Here is a 24825-nt window from a genome sequence, read left to right as displayed (position 1 = left end):
ACTAAAAAAGGAAACATAATTTAAAATTTTTATATATTAATTCCTGAAATCAAAACTAATTTCTCTGTTTTCAGCAGCACTGAATATTTAACTCTTCAAACAGGATGTGCTATGAAACAGATACATGCTAACCATCATATCCTACGAGTGGCAGCTGCAAGAGTCCCATTCCCTGCAGTCGGCCTTCCTGTGACACCTGCTAAGCAGTGGGCATGGAGTCTCTTCTCAGCTTGCGGGTCGCCGGCCACTTGGCATGCGGGTCCTCGAGCACTTGGTATGTGGGCCAAAGGGCAAAGCATCGCCCTCTTACCCAGTCAGTATTTTCTTTTCAAGGGACACTCAATCACCAGATATTTAAGTGTTATTAGACTCCAGTTTTATTTTTAATTTCATTGTAAGTGATTCTCCATCAATTGATTTGCAAGATGTACACACATTTCAAACCGCAAAATTCATTAAACATCATTTTCTAAGAGCTTGACCTTTGCTGTAATTAGTGGAGTTGTGGTATTTTATGTTTAAAAGTACTAGAGTCCCAAAAAGAAGACATCATTTTAAAAATATTTTAATGAACCTCAAAGTGAAATTACCTAGATGACCTATTAAAACCAGATATTATTTTTAAAAATGCATTCATAGCATCCATTAATTAGTAAAATTAATTTCACTTTCCTTAATGAACTTAACTAAGTTGGCATTTAGGATTTTCTTTCCGTTTCTAGGGTCTCTTTTTGCTTATCTGTGAATTTTTACAGGAAAGAACTGCAACCTCAGCAAGTCATAAATTTCATTTTTTATATACACAAAAATATTTTTCTGGGCGCCAATATTTAATGATTTATGGTGATGTACTTTATTTTTAAATTCATAAAGCAGCTGGAAAAACAATAACAGGAACAAAACAGACCCAGCGAAGTGGTTCTGATCAAAAATTAAGCTGCAGTCATCAACTCAGTAACTGAGTCCATGAGGATGGGCGCTAAACACTCCTTCATTCAGGATGGCACAGGAAGCATAAATGCTCCTACCATTCTAAAACTATCCCTGCTTTAATGTTTATTTTGAGCTTCCTACACACTTAGTAGCTTATTGGTCTCTTGATTAGAAAAATAACATTAAATTCTAACTAAGGAGCAATCCTAGTTCAATAGAAGCATGTTAAACATATTCCTTAAAGGTTCTCATTAGCAATGACTCACTTGCCAAATGTGATTCAATGTGCCAGCTTTATTTAGCTGATTTATTATTTTTAATTGCATGCCTCCTAAATATGTTTCCAACTAACACAGTTGTGTTAATCTGCATCTAGAAAGAGAATCTTTGAAGAAAGAGAATTGTCTTCAAGATAGTTTCCAGTGACTTAAAAATAGTTTGTAGGGCCCAGCACGGTAGCCTAGCGGATAAGGTCTTCACCTTGCACATGCCAGGATTCCATGTGGGCACCAGTTCTCATCCCAGCAGCCCTACTTCCCAACCAGCTCCATCGTGGCCTGGGAAAGCAGTCGAGGACTTGGGACCATGCACCCACAATGGGAGTTCCAGAAGAGGCTCCCGGCTCCCGGCTTCGGATAACGTCAGCTCCGGCTGTTGCAGTCACTTAGGGAGTGAATCAACGGACGGAAAATCTTCCTCTCTGTATCTCCTCCTCTCCATAGATCCAATAAAAACAAATAAATCTTTAAAAGTATATGTATTCTATAATTTACTATGATTTTTTTTTAAGTTTACTCTGTCACCTCCACTGTTCCCTCCAAGGATTCTTTTCCAACCAATCTTAGAAAAGGCCCGTGAGACTGCTGTTGCGAATTCCAGGGAAAGCATTTCACAGGAAAACTTGCTGTTTATTTAAAAAAAAAATAGTAAGACAAAGAAATAAAACCTGGGAATGTGATATAGTCCCCTCAGAATAGGAAGGACAAATTAAAAACAAAAAAGTCATTCGTGGGCCCGGCGCGGTGGCGCAGTGGTTAAGGTCCTCGCCTTGCACGCCCGGGATCCCATATGGGCGCCGGTTCTAATCCCGGCAGCCCCGCTTCCCTTCCAGCTCCCTGCTTGTGGCCTGGGAAAGCAGTCGAGGACGGCCCAAAGCTTTGGGACCCTGCACCCACGTGGGAGACCCTGAAGAGGCTCCTGGCTTCGGATCGGCATAGCATCGACCGTTGCGCTCACTTGGGGAGTGAATCATCGGACGGAAGATCTTCCTCTCTGTCTCTCCTCCTTGCTGTATATCTGCCTTTCCAATGAAAAAATAATAAAAATAAATCTTAAAAAAAAAAAAAAAAAAGTCATTCGTTCATGGTTGCTGCACAATGAAGACCACTGCTGTGTCAGTACCCAGCCCACACGGCAGGCACAGCCAGCCCTGAAGCTGGGCAAGTTTGGATCCTGGATTTTTTTTTTTTCCCCTATAGCTACCGATGTACTAAAATAAAAAGTGAGGGATGGAAGGAAGACCGATACACGGTGGAAGGATTTCTGATTCCACTGTTCAGTAGAACACCAGGAGCACCAGGGTTATGAAAAGGTGACTCCAGTTCTCTGCTCATTATCAAGCCCGCTGTCACTGTTCCTGAGCCAGGCGGATGCATACAGGCGGGAGCACAAAGCTTTCGGGAGCCTACCAATCATGTGACATTTGCAGAACATGTAAGAATTAATAATAATTTAAAAAGTATTATTTTTGTTCTTATTTTCAACAAGAGAGAGAAAGAAACAATAAACATAATGAACTGCAAACTCTCACTATAGGGATGCTGCAAAGCACATGCTTATTAATGCGTTAGTTGAGCATTAGTTACTGCCCCAACTCTGCAGCTAACACAGTCATCCCGATGAAACCGGAAGGAGGAGTGCGAGGAACCACGTGCTGGAGTGCCGGGACTTGGAGCGCAGGTGGATTTCAATGAACTCCACTGGGAGGAGCTGTGAAGCACAGACTACAGTGGTGCTGGGTATGGGTTGATCAGCAATGAGGGCCTTGCAACAGCCTCAGCAAGTGCTGGCAGCAAAAACAGGTTCCAACCTAGCAAGGTGTTCCTTAAAGGCGCAGATAATGAAGAACCGCCTAATTATCTTTGCCATAGCTTTTGAAAGGTTAACACGTTCATGTTCTAAAATCTAACTAATAATAAAAAGTGTTGGGCCCGGCAGTGTGGCCTAGCGGCTAAAGTCCTCGCCTTGAACACCCCAGGATCCCATATGGGCACCAGTTCTGATCCCGGAGGCTCCACTTCCCATCCAGCTCCCTGCTTCTGGCCTGGGAAAGCAGTCAGGGACGGCCCGAGGCTTTGGGACCCTGCACCCGCATGGGAGACCTGGAAGAAGTTCCTGGATCCTGGCTTCAGATCGGTATAGCATCGGCCATTGCAGTCACTTGGGGAGTGAATCATTGGACGTAACATCTTCCTCTCTGTCTCTCCTCCTCTCTATATATCTGACTTTCCAATAAATAAATAAATCTTTAAAAAAAAAAAAAAAGTGTTGCCACCTGAATATACATCCTAACCTTTCAGTTTCTAAGAAACTTCTGATAATTCAAACCCTGCAATAAAAGGGAAATTATATAATAATGGGAGAAGTCTTACTTTTTTAATTCTTTTTTTTTAACTGAAGCCTTTTTTTAAGGCAAGAGTTATCTCATATTTCATTAGAAATATGACTCACTGACATTATGGGAAAAGAATTTTTTTTAAATGACAGGGCAGTTTTCTTAAGGAGGTTCTGCTTTTACTGTCTATTAATCTCCACACTGTTTTTTTTTTTTACTTTTTTGTGCACTAGACACATTTCTAACACAAAATGTACACTGTCAATGCTGCTTATCTTTTTAGAGCAGAAAACATTTAAGCTCAATTTCAAAGAAAATCAAGTGTTTTAATAAGACAACATTTTATTTCTATTGACATATTCATATGGACTAAAAGACATTGAAACATAATATTTTATTCATACTTAAATAAAATATGCAGTAAAATGATCAGTTATGCCAGGCCTGATGCAGTAGCCTAACAGCTACTTACATCTGCTAGGATCCAAGATGGGTGCTGGTTTGAATCCTGGCTGCTCCACCTGCCATCCAGCTCCCTGTTTGTGGTTTGAGAAGGCAATGGAGCATAGCCCAGGACCTTGGAACCCTGCACCCACATGGGAGACCCAGAAGAAGCTCCTGGCTCCTGGTTTCAGACTGGCTCAGCTCTGGTCACTGTGGCCATTTGGGGAGTGAACCAGTGGATGGAAGATCTTTGTCTCTCCTTGTCTCTATATATGCCTTTCCAATAAAAATAAGTAAACCTTTTTTTAGAAAAGGTTTAGTGTCTCTGCCTTGTTATGAAAAAAGTCAGATAAGTCAATTAGAAGTGTTATAAATAAATTTATATTATTAAGTTTTTGCTGGATAGATAGGCAAATGACCTGTGCTCCCTCCCCATGTTGAAGAAGTAAAATCAACAAGGACAGATGTAGCTTGCTTTGCCCACTCCCTGGCTCACTGCTCTTTCGGTAGGAATGACTGTTCTTCACATGGCCACTCATCATTTCAAATAGCTTTTGCTTTCTGCGTTTCTGTTAGGGATGTATCTTGAAAATAAAATTTTCCATCAATTTTAAGGGAAAAAAAAGTACTTTTCTGCAGTTATGCTTTATTTTTTTTTTCTCTTAATATTTATTTGAAAGAAAAATGAGTGCAACAGCCAAGTTTATGGCAAGATCAGATCCAAGCTCCGAGAAATCAATCCAGCTCTTCTATGCCTGGCAGGGAACCGACTTGCTGAGCCATTAGAACTGTCGCCAGCAGTCTGTCCTGGCAGGAAGCTGGAGCCAGGAGCTGGAGCCGGAGTGGAGCTCAGGCATTCCTAAGTAAGATGTGGCTACATCAACCACTGGGCTAACCATCCTCCAAAATGTTAATTCTTGCTATTCAGGCAGCTATGAAATGCCAACTTGCACTTTCATTGGCCATTGCAAATTAAACTGTAGGAGGACAACTGATTGCATCTGTAAGCCTAGCTTACAAAACAGTGATTCCTCCAAACAAGTATGGGGAGACAACTGATGGGATCAACAGGCTTATGGGAACTCCCCTAATCTCTATGCAAATTCCACAAACCCCTCCTCTCTTATGCCTATCTGACCCTTAGTCACGGAAGGCCTGATGCTGATAAGAAACTTGGGTTATTGACCATCAGTCCGCAGTCCACACGTAGGATTGTCGGCCCTGTGCACCAAGTCCAAGTGCAGGAGAGTGACCACTAAATCTGTGAAAGAGATATTCCTGGGTTTATGGACGTCTCCTATTTTCTTCCTTCAGTGTTTTACCTCATAGCTTTGCCAATATTCCTATACAATGTCTTGTCTTCCTCGTTAAACTTAAAGAAGTCTTCTTTATAGAATTAGCAAATTAACAAATTAGCAAGTCAGAAGGATACTAGATTTTATCAACTTGCCCTTACTTTTTGCTCCTAAATGATACTTTTTTAAAAAAGATTTATTTTTATTATTTTTTCTTATTGGAAAGGCGGATATACAGAGAGGAGAGACAGAGAGGAAGATCTTCCGTCCGATGATTCACTCCCCAAGTGAGCGCAACGGCCAATGCTATGCCGATCCGAAGCCAGGAGCCTCTTCTGGGTCTCCCACGCGGGTGCAGGGTCCCAAGGCCTTGGGCCGTCCTCGACTGCTTTCTTGGGCCACAGGCAGGGAGCTGGAAGGGAAGCGGGGCTGCTGGGGATAGAACCGGCGCCCATATGGGATCCCGGGGTGTGCAAGGTGAGGACCTTAACCACTTGTGCCACCATGCGCCGGGCCAATGATACTTAAAAAAAAAAAAAATATGGAAGCCTTCACAAATTTGCATGTCATCCTTGAGCAGGGGCCATGCTAATCTCTGTATCATTCCAATTTTCGCATATGTGCTACTGAAGCGAGCATCTTAAATGATAAACTTTAATAAATTATTTTTAAACATGACGTAAGATTTTTTCCATAATAAAAAGTCTAATATTGAGACATGTCTGTTATAAAATCACCTTTCAGAAGATAAATCAGGTATTCAAATATGCAGTTAAAATAGTACACACTTTTATTTAATGAAGAGTTACTGAATTATTTTAGGTTTACTTTTATCCAGGCAGAGTGACATGTAAGAGAGGAGAGACGGAGACAGACAGCTTCTATCTGCTGGTTCATGCACCGATGCCTACAATACCCAGGACAGGCCTAGGCCAAAGGCAAGAGCCAGCAACCCCATGCAGGCCTTGCACACAGATGGTAAGGCATTCAAGAACTGCGGTCATCATCTACTGCCTCCCAAATACACACCAGCAGGAGCTGAATCAGATGCTCTCAGTGATCAAGACAGAAACCAGAAACATCACAAATTACCCTACGATACCATTCATCCTTGACATATATCCTGGATCACAAAAATCATAATATTGAACCATAGTTGTATTTCTGTGATAAAAAAAAAAAACAACTCTGAGGGCTGGCACCTGCAGGCAGCCACCAGTAACGCCAGCGTTCCATGTGTAGGTTGCTCGACTTCTGTCTCAGCTCCCTGTTAATGGCCTCTGAAATCTGATTTCTGAAATGAATTTTCAGTTTTCATTTTTCATTCTGTCTTGGATTTTTAAAAAATGAATACTTCAATTTCAAAAACTGAGCAGGGGAGGAAGCCCTCTTCGGTAAATTCAGTATTGGCAACACACTATTCAAGCATTTGTTTATGTAAAAGACAGAGCTGGAGAAAGAACTGACCCAGCAATTGCAACCACCAGCATGTGCATAAGCTGACTGAGGCAACGGATTGTGCTGGACCCTGTACTGGGAAGCACACACAAGAATCAGGTCTGGGATCACCTCAGATGAAGCTTCTAGAGGGACACCCCCAACTGAATTATTGGACGCAGAACCCCAACCATGGAGAGAATTGCAGGTTCCATGGTCTGACTGTGGAGTGCATGTATCAGAGCTGGGCCTCCTCCATGGCTCAGATGGAGTAGTGGACAGTACATCCAGGTGCACATGGAGGATGCGGCAGTGCATTGGAGCCTAGAAGACATCTAGTACCATGAGAGGACAGAACAAATTGATCAACCACCCCAGCCAGTGCTAGCAGTGAAAATCTGGGCAGAGACTCTAAGGTGGACTATGTCAGCCAGTGGATTCTGGAGTGATTTCACGGTGCCTGGAGTGCCGAAATTGACAGTAACTCAGAACTGTTGAACTACCGAAACTGCATGAGCAGGACCCTCGGAGCTTGCCCCACATCAGGGCCCTGGGGTGCTGTTGGTGGCTGTCCTCCATCCCAGGCTGCAGAGGCATTTGTGAGGCTGGGTGCGGCTTCTCTGCTTGCCCACCGCCCCACACCCTTCCCAGATATAGGAAGGAAAAAGAAGAGAATGTGGAAATGGTGATCTCACACACCTTCCTGTAGCCCTTGACCCTTATCGCCCTAACCAACTATCATCAAAAATAAATATAATTAATAAACAAGATTTATTTACTTGGAAGGCAGAGTCACACACACAAACACAGAGAGAGAGAGAGACAGAGAGAGAGACACCTTGCAGCTGTTGTTTCACTCCTCAAATGTCTACAACTGCCAGGGCTGGGTCAAATCAGGCTGTTTGGAGTTCCACCTGGGTCTCCCAGATGGGTGACGGGGTGCAAGCACTTGGGCCAAGTTCTATTGCTTTCTCAGGAACATTAGCAAGAAGCGGGATTGAAAGCAGAGCAGCTGGGAGTTGAATCCACATTCTAATTTAAGGGGAGAGCAAAGTAGGTTGCGATTAACCCACTTTGCCACAATACTAAGCCCAGAGGCTGCTGTTAAAAACATCCATGGATGCATCAGAGGGTTCTTTGATTTGTAACCACTGACCAATGTCTTTATCTAATAGGATCTTATTTTCTTTTGCTATCAGTTTCATAAATAGTAGTTTTCCTGACCTTTTTTTTTAAAGTTTTTAAATATACTACAATAACATCCACATGAGAAATAACTTTATATTTTTACTTTTGCTTCTATATTTCAGCTCCTTTATTGATTCTTAATATTTTTTATTTATACCTCAGATTTTATTCTAATCATTTCTCGGCCTTTTGGCTAAGATCAAGTGCAGATTTTATCCTACATGTTCATTAAATTTTCTTATTAACTTTTTCAACTACCTTCAAATTTATTTTGGATCATCGTAATTTTAAAAAATTTGAAAGACTGGCTGATTAACATTTTACCTTTACTTGCTTCTAAAACACATATTTATAATACAGATTTCTTTTAAATTTCTGCAATAAATATACAATACAACTTTAGTACATAGTATCCTATGATAATTTATTTCTAACTTTCTTCTATCACCCAGTAAGTTTTTTTTAAATGAAAGCATGTGACTTCCCATTTCTAAAGAAATTTTTATACATTTGCTTTTTGTAGTTGCTAGCAGATGATGTTAGCAATTCCCTTTTTGTGGGAAAATGAAGCTTATGTGATAACAAAATTATTTCGAAGAGAAGATATCTAAATTATGGATAATTCCCCTTGCACACACCGGGATCTCGTATGGGCACTAGTTTGTATCCTGGCAGCCCCATTTCTGATCCAGCTCCCTGCTGTGGCCTGGATAAGCAGTCGAGGATGGTCCAAAGCCTTGGGTCGCTGCACCCACGTGGAAGACCTGGAAGAGGCTCCTTGCTTCAGTTCCGCACAGCTCTGACCTTTGTGGCCACTTGGGGAGTGAAGCAGCGGGCGGAAGATCTTCTCTGTCTCTCCTCTCTGTTTGATTTTGCAATAAAAATAAATACATTTTAAATTATGGCCAATTTCATAAATCCAAATTGCTATGGAAACTCCTTTCCTCTCACATGTTAAGCTATCCGTTCCTGAAAGCAGCACATTTGAAATGTCCAGAGGGGGAAGTGTGTCCGAGAGGAGCTCTACTGCTTTTGGAGCAAACACACTCTCACTTTCTTTTAGCTCTCAGATGACAGGTTCACTTAGATCAGGGACCAACAACTGTCATTTCTCAGAAACCTAGAGAAACTCTTGTGCAGCAGTGGCTTCCATTCCTGATAATCAGCGTCTGGTCACTTCCGCTGGGTTCTTCTGAAGCTAAAATCTGTGCTTTCTCCGGGAAAGTGTCAAGGTTTCACTCGCTCACTTGGCAGCCTGAGGATAAATCCAACAGATTTGCTTGTTTGGGTTCCTTTTGCTCTTTGGGTGATCTTGTGATCCTTAGAGTTTATTCATAGTTTATTGGAAATGCTACTTGTCCTCTTTGCATACTCCAGAGCTTTCATCCTTTGTCATCTTCTTCTGTTGTCCAATCACACGCTTCTTCACTTTAAGATTTTCTTCCCTGGACTGGGCTTTCAGCGAGGTAACTGCATTCCATATCAGACTGCCGGCCTGGCCTTGACCCCTGCCTCTGGCTCCTGATTCGGGAAGCTGGACTGTTAGGTGGAGCAGGCTGGGACTTCACCGGCTGTCAGCCTGCTGCACCACGGCACAAACCTCACCAATACTTCCTTTAGCTGTGTTCAACCCGCTTATTATCCTCCAGAATTTTGAAAAAATTGCAATAATAATAATGTTGACATTTACAGTCGCTGGATTTGTTTTCAGTTCAACTGCTAATTTCTAAAGTAGTGACTCTCAAGTTTTAATTTTCTACATTATTTAAACCTTTTAAAAACGTATATAGTAACCTTAATTTATTTTATTTTGGTATTACTATATTTTGTTTATGTTTCTATTTAATACTTGTTCATGTGGATCTATAGTTTCACACATTTTGCTACTATTCCCTCTTTCTTCTGAGATTTTATTTTATTTTTCTGATTTGGTGGATGAGAATTTTACAAGCCCTGGTTTCAGAGCACATTCTAGAAGAATTTACGTTTTGTTCTGTCAGGTGGTCATGGTCAGGGATGACTCATTTCCAACTGAACCCTTAACTTGGGGTTTCCTCAGATGTCCATCATGGGAAAACTTGCCATCCCAAACTCACGTGAAAACCCACAGTCTTCGTGGATTGTTCTTGCACCAATTTGATGAAGAAGCCGAAAAGGAAGTCTTTGACATTTCTTCTGAAATTTTTTCTGTCTTTTCATTCATGCAGTTTGAGGCGTTCAGAAATTGGGCTTTGGGCAAAGTCTCCTTGTCAATCCAGTCCAAAAAGCCTGAAGATCTTGCCTCATGTCCCGGGTGGTACAGATAAAATCCAGCTTTTCGGTACACTGAATTCAGAAGACATGCCTGTGACAGCTTTCCTGCCATTAAATTTAGCTCTTTAATGTCCTCCCACAGTTTCTAGACACTGGAAATTCTTTTTTGTCACATATTCATTGAAAAAGTGTTTCTTTCCTTTGATCCAGCATTTCTGTTTAGTTTGATGCTTCTCAGAATATCTGTATTCTGAATTGGCAAGAAACGAAATACAGCACATAACTCGTATTTTTGATTTAGCGTATGACATTTATTTTAAATATTGGATATTATGGGATGGACATTTGGTCTAGCAGTTAAGACACGGATTGAAATACTCACAACTCCTGCTGGAGTGCTGGATTCTGAGAACTAACACTGTTCCTGATTCCAGCGATGTGCCACTTCCAACAATGATGGCCCAAGCACCTGGGTCCCTGTCACCCACAGGATCACCCAGACCGAGTCCTGACTTTTGGCTTTACCCTAGCTCCATCTTGATCACTGCAAGCATTTGGGAAATGAACCAGCAAGGAAAAGGTTTGCCTCTATGTCTGTATAGTCCTCTTTGCCTGTCAAAGAAAATAAATAACCAAAGAGTTAGCTAACTAACTGAAGAACTAAGCAAATCAAACACTTGCACTTGATGCAAGTTAGAAACAACCACTTAGCTGGAAACTACACATGTCTATACATAAATATATTGAATGAGGCTGTCAGCGATTTTGATATTTTATCACTTCAATTTTCTAAAATTAATGTCCAACGCTACCGTGATGCTCTCAAGAATGCGAATAGTGATTGAATTACCTGCAAACTATGATGGAGTCACAAGAAAAAGTTTAAGATTTTCCTTTCCTACCTATGCGAACACTTCTGTGTTCAATTTGACTTTTCCGTATGGTATTTATCATTTCTAGTTTTATTCATTCATGTGTTTGGGTGATATTTTACTCATTTTAATGATAACTGTGTGTGAGCTGATCTTTCAGTGAGGTTTGAATGTAATGGGACAATATAGCACATGACTAAATGGCAGGCCACATGCTCCTTTAGAGCAGGCTTGTGTTGCCATGTGTGTGGGCTTTGAAGGTGAACTGTTAGGACCTGGATCCTCAGGTGCCTGGGGACCAAGGTGTGTCACAGTCCTCGGTACACCTCAAAGCATCGACCAGTATCAGGACCGCTCCACCTCCGTTATTTCTGTACTCTAATTTTCCTGAATTAGCCACCAGAATGTATTCATTATTTGCCTGTAAGATCAAAAAAACTGAGTATGTTCTGGTGATGCTGGTTATCTGATTTTACTGTCTTTATTTATTAACAAATGCACAGAGGACAACTGATTGAATATCATTTGCATGAGAATAATTGTTCAGATACCATTTGTATGAAAACAATTGATTGGGTATCACTTGAAAAGGAACAGCTGATTGTATACACAGAACAGAGGTGCTTTCTCCCCAGGCAGGGAAATGGGAATTAGCTGACCAAGGAAAGGAGACAGTCTCTTGTTGTTGGGATGTAAATTCCTCAAACCCTCCCCCACTGAACCTATGTGACACTCAGTCCTTAAAAGTCTGATGCTGTTAATGAACTTCAGCTGCTGTCCACCAGTGGGTAGTCCACGCATGTGACTGTCAGATCCCTGGACCAAGCCCACTGCTGCAGGACAATGCACAACAGGGGATTACTTCTGCAGTGTACAAATAATAAAAACGGAGGTGGAAGTTAATTATTTTTAAATCACAGGTTTATAAACTATGTTGATTTTTATGAGCTGTTTCTTCCAACAGTATCAAAGACATAAATAGAAAAGGACTGCATTTAACCTCTTCCCCCTTGACTGAATGGTTTGAGTCAAAAACATTTTAAAAAATATCAAACCACATACACATTAGCAATGGGCATAAAGAAAAAACAAAACAGAGACAAAAGTAAAATTTCGACTTGAAAGATTGACAAAATTTTTTTTGATAAATCTGACTAACTTAAATATGAAAGATCTAGTATGGAAATAACAGCGGCTATTAACAATCATCTATGGCATCGGTTCTTCAACACTTCCTTACATTAAGTTCCACACAATCAAAGAAACCACTCTAGGGCTTCATTACGGAGATTATTTGCAAGGAACTGATAGAAGATAAATGAGAATCTAAAAACATTACAGCCATGATGTGTGTGGACTGATTTAACAAAACTGACTAAATACATGGAAATTCTGTGAACTTTTAGGAATCTTTCAGCAAAAAACTAGATATAAACCAATGCCCAGCACTATATGAAAAGTAAAATCAACCCACGGAATATTTTCAAACATGTCAGAGAAAACAGCTGCAAAAATTTTGAACTACCCATTGCCCTATCTTGTTCCTTTAAGCTTGTTCTTGCGCTTCTTTGTCATTATGCAGAGAATAAAACCTTGTCTGTTCTCGAGGAAATGAAGACCTAAATCACCTGACCTGAATCCCAGCATCTCCAGAGACCTTCCAGCCACACATTCATTCCCCCGGTGGTCTGGTCCTGGCTGCACCTGGCCGAAACCAGGAGCCAGAAGTTTCATCCGGGTTTTCCAAATGGATGACAGGGATCCAAGCACTTGGGCTATCTTTGCTTTCCAAGACACATTAGCAGGGAGCTGGATTGGAAACAGAGCAGCTAAGACAGGAACCAGTGCTCACATAGCATTTCTGGAACATAGGCAGCAGCTTCACCTGATGAGTCAACAGCAGACCCTCCAGTGTACACTGTAAATACGCCTTCACAAGAACAGCCATGTTCCCTGAATTACTGTGCGCACTCACCATTACCCAGCGAGTACTGATCAACACTGAGGAAAAACAGCCAGAAAGCAGCAACCTCCAAAGGTTGCAAGAGTACATTTCTTAAACTGCTTACTATGGTTCCCTCACTTTTCTGAATTACGTAGAAGTGTTTCACGAGAATGTAAAATAGAGAAAAGCATTAGAGTTAATAGGGAACAGATGACAGAGGAATACCAAATGTAAAATCTTAAGTCTTAGAGACAGTGATTACTACCTGGGTTTAACTTATAGGAATAGCAAGATAAACTGAATTACGAAGTCATTAGCAGGATTTCTGACACTAACAGGTAGAAATTCCCCAAGCATGAAAAATAGAAACCTGTATATGAAAGACAAAGTGTCCTTGGGACTGATGCTGTGGCCGCGCTTTATCAGCAGCCCACACGGCAGCTCCACTTCTGATCCAGCTCCCTGCTGATGCTCCTGGAAAAGCAACAGCGGACAGCCCACATGCCTGGTCCCTGCATCCCCAGAGAGATTAGAAAAAGCTCCTGTCTCTTCATTTCGGTGCAGGTCATGTGGGGAGTGAAACAGCTGCTGTAAACTTTTCTCTCCCTCCCTATCTCTCCTTCTCTGTAACTCCACAAAAAGGCCAGGAAGTGATTCAGTAATTCTTACAAATACATATTAAAACAACTGTGTACCTGGAGCAGATGTTTGGCACAGCAAATGTTTGGAGAGTCTGACTTTGTGAGCCTTCTGACCAGGCTGCCTGCTACTCCAGGGAGAGAGCAGACAATGGCTTACATGGCCCAGTCCCTGTGCCCACCTGGGAGACCGCCATGCAGTTCCAGGCCCTTCACTTCAGGCGGAGTAGATCAGATGGAAGTTCTCTCTCTCTTTCTCCCCCACCCTCTCTCCTATATGTCTGCTTCTTAAAAAGTAAAAATAAATATAATAAAAAATTAAAAGTGGTAATCAGTCACTTTTAAAAGTGAAAAAGGGGCAGCACTGTGGCACTACACGTGTGTCTTTGCATAGCTCTGGATGGCTGCTTCACATTTCAGAATGTATGACCCAGTTTGGCTACTGCACTTAAGATCCTGTACCTTGTTTAGGCATCAGGGGAGGCAGCAAATAACAGTGCAATTGTTTGCCTCGCTGCTTCCCAACCAGAGACCCGGACTGAGTTCCAGGCTCTTGGCTTTGCTCTGCCATAGCCTTAGCATTTGGGGAATGAACCAGTGACTGAAAAACGTGTATCCGTATGTGTGTCTATGTTGCTCTACCTCTCAAGTAGATGAAAATGAACATTACAGGGAGAAAAACACAGTCAAAGTTTCATTTCTGCATCAAGCAATAGCACTATGTAAAAATGCTGTTTCTTGGATGCACTCCTGTTTAAGTAAAGATGCCCTGTAGTCCTTTCCTCTTTACAGAGAGAAACCTAAGACAGCTGTGTCCAGGAGCACTCTGCACTTCATCAGGGAAGGACTGGAATCCCATAAGACCTGGAGAAGCAGCACCAGCATGGACAGGACAGCAGCACAGTTGGAGCACCGGCCCTGAGCCCAGCGAGGCAACCAGGAAGCCTCTTTTGTGTTCCAGTGTTACCACTGTCACTGCTGGGGTGGCGGAACAGTGCACGCTCCACCTCCACTACTTCCTGGGCCACTGGAGCATCTCTACAGCTGCACCACACCAGAAGACAGGGGGTCACACTGACCCCATGCTGGCACATTACATGCACAAACCACGAGGAACCAAGGCCAATACTGTCAAACTGATAACCTAAGTCACAGCTCAAGAGTTTGCTGTAAAATTCATCTTGTAAAAGCAACAGAGAGAACGGACATGCTGCACATGTAAACCTCACTACATGCTCACTAGAAATATGAAAAAAAAATAATGTTCCATGATAACTATCCAGTGACAGATCTCAAAGAAAAGGACACTGATAAGTAGTTGAAATGCATGATTATAAAGGACTCAGTGAAATTAAAGAATCAGAGACACAGGTTAACCAAATCGGAAAAAAAGAAATGATTTATTTCATGAGTCTCAAAGACATGGGAATGTTGAAAAAAAGAACCAACAAATTTTGGAAATGAAGAACTCAATAACTAACTGAAAGCTCAGTTTTTTGTGCATTGTTTTAAGATTTACTTATTTATTTATTTGAAAGGCAGAGTTGCTAAGGAAGAGATGGAGATTGTCCAGCCCCCAGTACACCGCCGTGGCAGCAATGGCTGGAGCCAGGAGCTTCTTCTGGGTCTCACACGTGGATGCAAGGCCCAAGCCCTCGGGCCCTCTTCCACTATTTTCCAGGCACATTAGCAGAGAACTAACTGGATCAGAAGTGAAGCAACCAAGACATGAACTCACACCCATATGGCATGTCAGCATTGCAGGCAGTGGCTTTACTCTCTAACCCACACTGACAGCCAGGAAATGTTCAACTGAAAGTCTCAACAGAGTAGGTTAAAAGAAAGAATATATCAAGTTGCAGATGAGTCATTTGAAATAGATCAGTTAGGTAAAACGAAAAATAAATGAATGAGACAATCTTTAGGACATTTGGGAGGACAAATAGATATTCTAAAAGTTGAAAGTGGGAAACATTAGCAAGGAGAAATTCCTAGAAACCCACTCCATGAAATAATAATGGAAATCTCTCCAATATTTAATAACAAGCTACAGAACACCCCCACAGGATGCCATAGAGACAGAACCAGAAAACATAAACACATGATGAAAACACAGAAGCAAAGAATTGGACTTTTAAAAGTAAAAATTGCAAATTCATAGATAGGATAACAACATAAAGAAAAACAAACCTAGAGCACACAAGCTCAGAAGTGAAAAAGCAGACATTACAACTGATAATACTGAATAACAGATGATCATCAAGGAATACTATGAAAAACTACACCCACAACTTGGAGAAACTCCGAAGCAATGGACAAACCTTCAAAGATGAATCACAAACACAGAAAATCTGAAAGACTAGAAAATGAATAATGAAATTCAATCAGTAATAATAAATCTTCCCATACAGAAAACTCAAAATGTTTGGTTTCATTTTAATATTCTACCAAATTTCAAGCAGAAACTAACACCAATACCTCTTGAACTGTTAAAAAATAAATAAATAAGTAGATAGATAGATAGATAGATAGATAGATAGATAGATAGAAAGAAAGATAGATAAAACTGGAAGGGAAAGAATTGAGTTAAGCCAATTCTATCAGCCTATCATTACTGTAATGCTGGAATCATATAACTCAACAATAGGAACAAACTTTAGACCAATGTCACTGATGACCATATATGTAAAAATTCTCAGCAGAATACAAGGAAATGGTCAAACTGGGATTTAATGCATGATGCCAAGGTCAGTCAACATACTCAAATCAGTAACCTAATATATCATGTCAAAATGAAGGATAAAATCATATGATTATTTCAATGCATACAAAGGAAAGCATTTCATAAAATTTAATATCACTTTATGGTTAAAAAGCTTGTAACAAATTAAGTGTGAAAGGAAGACATCTCAATGAAACAAAGATTTTACCATCAAACTCATAGCCATTATTATTGCAACAAATGGTGGAAAGTAGAAAGTGCTTCTTGTAACATCTGGAACTACTTTTTTGAACCTGTTACTGTAGATCTTCACAATTAGGTAAGAAATACAAATCTAAGGCATATAAACAGAAAGTAAGTATGTCAAATTATCCCAGTTTGAAGCTAACAAAATAGTATGTAAACAAAACCTAGAGACTCTATGAAAAGACCACCACAGTCAATAAATGAATTCAATGAAGTTTCAGGTAACAAAATCAGCATTAAAAAAATTGGGTTTCCTACAGCTTATTAACAAACATTCAGGAAAAGAAATCTCTCTCACAGTGATTACAAACAAAACATAATGAGGGATAAATTTAATAAATGAGGTATTTTTAAGCAAAATCCTGACAGAGAAATTGATCAAAAAACAAAAAGTGAGGATCTCCCAAGTTCCTGGGTTGAAAGAAATAATATAATAAAGACTTTCTTATCCCCAAAAGTATATTCACAAATTTAAAGCAATTCTTACCAAAATATAAATGACTTTCTCCAAAAATCTAGACAAATCAATCCTAAAGCTTTTGTGGAAGCATAAAAAGCTCTGAGCAACCAATGAAATCCTGAATGAAAAGAACAAAGCTGGAGGTAGCATATTATTTAACACATACGGCAGAGCTATGATTATCAAAACAGTATGGTACTAAAATCAAAACTGTCATACATCAGTGGATCACAATAGAGAACTTGGAAATAAATCCACAAACTCGTTTAAAAAGGAGTCTAAAATATGTATTGGAGAGAAAATAGTCAGCCACTTCATGAGGGAAAAATCCTCTGTATCCGAACTATAACAGAAGAGTGACACAACTAAGAACTGGCAAATGATATGAATGGAAACTTCTCAAAAATACAAACTCATAGAGCCATCAAATTCATGAAAAAATAATTGTCAATATCCTTAGCCATCAGGGAATGCAAATGAAACACTTGAAGTGTCATCTAATTTCAGTTAGAATGGTGGTTATCAAAGAGATAAAAGGCAAATTTTGATAAATCTGTGGAGAAAATGGAAGAGTTATACTATGTTGTTGAGAATGTAAATTAGTACAGCCATGATGGAAAACATTTCCTCAAAAAAAAAAAAAAAAAGAGAAACAGATCTACCATTTGACCCAGATATTCCAAGGACTATATGTAGAAAAAGTGAAAGCAGCATATGAAAGAGACACCTGCACTACTTTGATTTCTAAAATACAATGGCCAAGATATGGAATCGATCAAGATGTTCACCAACATAGCAGCGTGTTTAGAAAATGTGGTTTACATACGTAGCTGAATGCTATCTGGCCACAACCAAAGGAGGATAGCTATCCACAGCACCATGAATACCGGGTTCGTGAGCCCCAAGGGGGCATCCAGAGGGGCTTGGGTCACCTGGCCTGTGTCTGTTGGCCCTCCTGCATGGTGGGTGCCAGGTGTGTGAGCTCCGGGGGTGGGGAGATCCAGCGGGGCTTGGGTGGCTCGGCCCTGTTCCTTGGGCTTGCCTGAGAGTAAAAATGGCAGAACAGAGGATGCAGACCCTCAAACACATGGAGAATACAGCAGCCCATGTTGTACCATAGCAGAGGCAGGACAAAACCGCAAATTGGACAACCACCCAGCAAAAGATGACAGCAAAAATCTGGATGAGTGGAGACTTGAGGTCGACTATGGCAGCCAAACGGACATTTGAAGGGTTCTCTCATCTTTGGATCAACAAAATTGATAGCATTTCCGAACCACCCAAACCACCTGGTCAGAACCACTGTAGCACGCACCACATTGGGACCCTGAGTTGAAACTGCGTGGCGGTTCTCCAGCCCTAGGTACTGGGACATTTGGGAGGCTGGGCGTGGCTTCCCCCTTTATCTCTTCCTTTCCCCCAGAGCCAAGAACAAAGAGAAAATTTGGAAACAATGATTTCACCGACTTTTCCCTAACTCTTAATCCTTCCCCTTCCTGATCAATCATGTAATCATCATCTTAAAAAATAAAAATAAAATTGAATACAAATGCAGAATATCATGTTCAATGCAATGACAGTCACAGAAGAAATATCTCATGTTCTCTGCCATATATTGAAGCTAAAAAAAAAGGTTGAACTGAAAATAAAATACTGATAGTAGGGACTGGAAAAGGTGTGAGGAGAGAGGGCTCAAAGGGAGCCTGGAAAGTAGACCGGAAGTAGAGGGAAAGGAAGGAGTGAGTTTTGGTGCTTCACGCTGCAGTTTCACAGTGCCCCACTGTACGTCATATGAATACGTAAGAGAGAGGAGCTTGAAGGCTAGAAATAAAAAGTGATGATAAAGAGATGGAAATAAAAACTACCTTGATTTGATCAGCACATACACCAAGTATCCCATTCTACCCAAGGAATATGCATGAATGTTAAGGTGTCAATAGAATCTTTTAATTGAGAAAATGGAAATGCTAACTATCCCAGTTTGATCACTATATAAATATGTACAATTTTAAAACAGTACTTCCTGACAACTCAAGTATGGTTTTGCACTTTATTTTAATTTAAAACAAAACACTGAGAATGATTTCATTTCAGTTTACATTTCTTGTCTCCACTATGTGGGATGTAGCAGAATAAATCAAGATGAGACACTTTATCCTTTATTTTAAAAATGGCATTTCTCCTTTCTCTTTTTTTTTTCAGAATTGTTGTTCTCCAAAGCTAGCCTGGTTATTATGCCTTCCTTGAAACTCAACTTCTTTTTGCTACAGAAATTTACTAGAATTCCAAGTCTTCTCCTAAGAGAATATCTACACCGGAGGGACAGAGACATGACTTACTTGCAAGGTCAACTTTGACCACCGCACAGATGAACACAGTCTTATGACTGACTTTCACTTTTTCCACATCACAGTGGTGTGAAACTGTCACACGTTTTTAACTTTTTCTGGACCCACTCTATGCTCTTGTGCGGCTGGGTGGCAGGTGGTGAGGGGCAGCGCTCACGCGGTCATGTGATCACGATGGTCGGTCACTGACACGGCACAAAGCCCCGTGCAGTTAAACCAGGGCAGGATGGGCATGCCACTTGCACTGGATTTATCAGGACACAACCTCCACCGGAAAGCTGAGGGCAACTGTGAGTTGCAACGCAAGGAAAATCTGTGTCTCCTTGGCCCTTCATTTCCTCTCTTACCCGCATTCCAACTTAAACTTTCCCCAGTTTCTGCAATCCCTCATTTATTCAATGTAGAGGGTCTCATCATCACTCCTTGGACAGAACTCCTTCGGAAGTCAATTTGGACTCCTAAGGTGTGGAGGAAATTCTTGAAATAGTAGACACAAGAGCTGAACAAACTTCCTGTGTTTTTGAAAAGCCACAGCTTAACTCATGTTCCAACCAATGAAAATGCTTTCTTTTCTAGGATAGTTATTTGCATATCCTTAAAAATCTTTTTTTTTTTAAAGAGCCTTATCAAACTCTCCTGAGGATTCAGACAAACTGGCATACTTAGTTGTCTTCATCAGTTCCTCTTTTAATTCTCTGAAGGGGATACAATAGGGTAAAGAAGTATATTTGTTTCTAAAGATGTATTTATTTATTTATTTATTTGAAAGTCAGAGAGAGAGAGGCAGAAAGAGCCCAACAGCCAGGTCTGGGCTAGGCTGAATCCAGGAGCCAGGGGCCTACACCAGGACTTGGCCACCGCGGCAGTAACCCTAAGCTTCGGGCTTCCTCCACTGCTTCTCCCAGATCATGAGCAGGAAGCTGGATCAAAAGGAGACCAGCCTGAACACAAGCTGCCGCTTGCTTGGTGTGGTACGCCGCGTTGCGGGTGGCAGCTTTCCTCATTTTACCGCAACACTAGCCCCAGGTTTTTGTCTTTACTTTATAAACTCATCCTGCTGGTCTGTATTGCTGGTTAGCACACAGGGGTCAGCAGAAAAGGATGCAAATTGACAAAGTTATTTAGGAGATGGTTTCCAGGTACCTTCTCCGAAAGCTACGGCATGACACACCCAGGTCCTGTATCAGAGTGCCTCGGAGGCAGTCCAGTTTCCTCCCGCAATCCAGCTTTCTGCTACTGCGCCTGGGAGGCAGCGGGTGTGGGATCAGCTGCTTGGGTCCCTGTCCCTCACACAGGGGTCCTGGATGGACTTCCTAACTCTAAACTTGAACCTAGCCCAACTTTGCAGCAATCGGTACTTCAGGAACAGAGCGAGAAACCTAAATTAGCTTTCGCCCTTTCTGTCACTCTGCCATATATATATATATATATATATATTTGAATAATAATACATTTAACAAAATATTAAGACACAAATTTCTGTCATTTTTTTTTTAGTTCTCTGAGTTTCTTCCTCACTCAGTTCAATATTGGCTTATTTTGTATACCAACATTTGACAGTACCTGGTGTCAGATTCTGGCTACGGATCTTATCCAGAGAAACACAGTGGCTCATATAAAAATAATCCCAGAACCATGACCTTATCAAAGCCACTCTCTAACCCACAGCTTCCTAGTGTGACCCACAGAGAAAGAATCACCAAAGTGTGTGAAAATCCATACAGGCAAAAAGACATAACTCTAGAGATACTTTTGTGTTATACCAATTCATCATTTATAAGAGATTTTGTTTTTTAAAGTAGGTTATGAAATATGCTTTAAAACACTGATGCATTCACTTGTTTGTTGTCTCAATCTTTGTCTCCCTTAAGTGCCATTACCAACAGCCTGGAGGATACTGAAGACACTCGCAGAAAGCAGCAGACTCGAGGACTGGTGATCCCAGCACAGCCATCAGGCACAAAGCACGCTCCAGCTCTCGGCAGCTCTGGTCCTCCAGCGAGGAAGCAGTTACAACCCAACAGCCTTCGCTACACTCCATATTAGAACAGCCCTCTGACTCTGCTGATCTCAGGAAACATGAGGGGAAAAAATCAAACCTCATAGAGCAATGCTGAAACTGCCAGAACTGTGTACCTCTGTTTGAAGCCTGTGCTGTGGGCTGCAGTTTGGGCATGCTTCCACTTTGTCCATTTCTCACTCAACATATACCGAGCACCTTTTGTGTTCAAGGTTGTACGTGGTGTGATGCTCTCTAAGAAGTTAGCAATACGTTGGGAATAAAATCATTATCACATGATGCTGTTGTACCACTGGCTTAGCTTGTTAGTGCTGGGACAACGAAGGAAAGGGTGAACGAGACACTGTGGCCCAAGATTTGCTATCCGCAGCAGCTCTAAACTTTGTGCTCACTGTAGCCCACCCACAATGGGAGAGGAGGCTGTGGTTTTGGCATGATGAACAGCACCCTAGGTGGAGGAAAGCCACAGATAAAACACAAATGCAGGAATACCGAGTAGCTGCTTTCTGCACACAGAGCTGATAAAGGCCAGAAGGCAGAGGCAGACTACAGAGAGGGCGCTGAACGGCCTGGAATTCCAAACAGCTCTCAGATTTCCGGGCCTGGCCTTACTTCATCACTTACAACGAATGTGGCAACGCACCCAAAATGTTTAAAATATACTTGAAAACAGCCTGATACTATTCACAACAACTTTCTTGGGTCATCTTTTTAAAGTATCCTATTTATTTCTAGAGACAATCAGAAATGGAAAAAGAGAGTAAGCGTTCATCTACTAATTATTCTTATTGTGTTCTCTCTCTCAAAACGGCAGGAAGGGCCAGGGAAAGGTCAGGTCCAAGTTGGAAACAGGGAACTCCATGGAAGGGCGGGCAGCAGGGACCTGGATACTGAAGGCATCCTCTGCTGTGGTCCAGGGCACGGATTAGCAGGAAGCAAGGAGCCCAAAATGGGTCTGGGACTTAACATGTGACGGCAGCTTAACCATTAAGCCTGCCTCTTTGACAGGGAATGATTTCCTAAATATTTTTTACTTAAGAAATTAAGAAATTGGGAAATAAAATGGGTTGATCAGGGTCCCAAGCACAGAACAGTAGAGCTGAAATTCATGTCTAGACAATGCATTTGCTAGATTCTGTATTCTTTCCCACTGTCACGTGAACCAATGGGAAAATGAATGAGAAAATAAAGAGTAGAAGAAGATTCAGCTGAGTAAAACATGCAGATAAAAGTTTAAAGAACAGGAAAGGCTGAAAATAGAATGTCATTCGGAGTCGTCCCAGCAGCAGGTGCATGTATCTGAGCGAATGTTCTCCAGTCAGGACGCTGCCTGTCAGAGGTGGCTGGACATGGCAAATGCCAAGGGCCTGGGGAAGACACAACTCAATCTATGGCACACAAAGTAATGGAAACTATATCATTTCTCAGAGTTCATGCCTACAAATAGATACATCCTTCCCTTGAGTGCTTAGCAACATCTATTCCTTCTAAATACAAATTCAACTTCAATACAGTTTTTCCTATTTCTGATTTTTCTTATTGGTCCATAAGCGTTATAGTAAAATGTTAAATGTGAAAATACTGACCATGTTTTTCTATGTTCTACTTTGCATGTGCTAACTCTGTTTGCATACCTTCACAGTTCACCAATTATTGCAGCGGAAACTGTATCTTTGAGTTGTCTGGAAGATTTCTGAGACAGAAATTTCAGGTTATTTTCAAGTTAGGCCTGTTTGTATCATTCGCCCACTCAAGACATCACACATTCTTCCTACCACCCCCTTCACTTGGAACAGGGACCCAATTAATATACGCCAGGCAGGCCACCTTGCTCTTCTCCTTCAAAACTCCTAAAAAACCATCTGCTCTGGGAGGCATTCCAGCTACAATAACCACCTACTACTTTCATTGCCTGTAATATCTGCACGCCATCTCTTGAGTACAGATTACATATTTTCCCATTAAAAAAATCCAAAGGAAAAGATGCTTTCTATACATCTTACAATGACACTTAACCTCCACTTCAACACCTATATTGCCTGAGATTAAGAGCCCATTCTTGCCCCAGCACAATAAGGAAATAGGAGGGACAAAAGAATAAGAGAATTAACATCGACTCTCGGATCAAGATGTTTATCTAACCAAGTTAAGTGTTCTGATGAGGGTTTGGTGCCAAACTCGCCCCTGGGGACTGTTCAGTGGAAGTACCATAGTGTGGGACACAAACAATGCAGTGGGTTGTTTTTAAGTGAGCATACTTTGATTTAAAAAGTTCATCAGAGATTGTTTAATTTTATAAATCATATTTATTTAAAAAGCACAGCAGTAGTGAAGGACGCAGAGGGACACACACAAAGACATACACACACACAGGAAGTTGGGGAGGGAAGGAAGGAGAAAGGGAGGGAGAGAGGAGGAGGAATCCCAGGAGGGAGGAGAAAGAGATCTGAGAGATCTTGTAGGCACCAGGTCTCATTTGTCACATTGCTGTAAATGCCAGAGTTGAAGCAGGCCAAGCTGAAGGCAAGAGCCAGGAATTCCAGTCTGGATCTCTCCTAGGTTTGGCAGCGACCTAAGCACACAGGTGACTGGCCACTGCCTTCCCAGTCCATCTGCAGGATGCTGAATCAGAAGCCAGGGAACTCGAACCAGCTCTGACGCTGGATGTGTGGATGCTGAACACAGCTGCTTAGCCTACTACACCAGTGTGTCTGCCCCATGCTTCTGAGACTTTAAAACCCAGGTATCACCATGCTAGTTAATAAAAATGCCTGACTGGTTGTGAATCTTCCACTAATTGCCTCAACGGAAGACTTATCTTCACATGACTGATACTGTCCAAGCAACAATCGGGCCAAAGTCAGACCGTGCTAAAAAATGAGATTTTTCTTTGTATTTCCACAGCAGGAATTAGAGGTGAAGAGGTGGGAACTAGAGCACAAAAAACACAAGATTCAGTGTAGGGACACTATTTACTAACGGGACGCTGTGTGTTAATAGTGGGGGTAGTATCAGATGAGAATTTGACTGAACTGTGAGTGCCCGGATAAAATGAAAACACACACACACATCATACACACACACACATACGCACATACATCCATGCAAACATACACATACATACATCCACACATACACACACATACATACATAAACACTTCCCTTACTGTTGGTGTCAGTGCTATGAAGGTTTACCACAATGGCAGACACGTGGTGAACGACGGAGATGCAGAGACGATTCTCCATAGTTATTATTTTCACATAATTTTTTTCCAACAATATTTCGGTTGAGAGCCTTGACAGAATTTTCACTCCATTTTCTGACCCTTTCTTTAAGTCATTCAACAAGTTTGTTTTGAAATGTATCTGGAATTATTTGGGAAGGTACACCTGTTTTTTGACTGTTTGGA

General features: G+C 41.3%; 1 protein-coding gene and 1 non-coding gene across 9 annotated transcripts in view; both read right to left on the bottom strand.

The window, feature by feature from the left end:
- The window catches only part of DGKB (diacylglycerol kinase beta), a 566350-nt gene that overhangs the window by 219348 nt on the left and 322177 nt on the right, over positions 1-24825 (bottom strand). The gene's annotated exons all lie outside the window — the stretch shown is intronic.
- LOC121145957 lies at positions 5822-5925 on the bottom strand. Its single transcript, XR_005882118.1, has one exon. It is a non-coding gene; the product is annotated as a U6 spliceosomal RNA (small nuclear RNA).

The sequence above is a fragment of the Ochotona curzoniae genome, unplaced genomic scaffold (genome assembly GCF_017591425.1).
Source record: "Ochotona curzoniae isolate NIBS_2020 unplaced genomic scaffold, NIBS_Ocur_1.0 scaffold_3835, whole genome shotgun sequence".
NCBI lineage: Eukaryota > Metazoa > Chordata > Mammalia > Lagomorpha > Ochotonidae > Ochotona > Ochotona curzoniae.
Note: the sequence above shows the minus strand (reverse complement) of the source record. Positions and strands in the feature narration are given on the sequence as shown.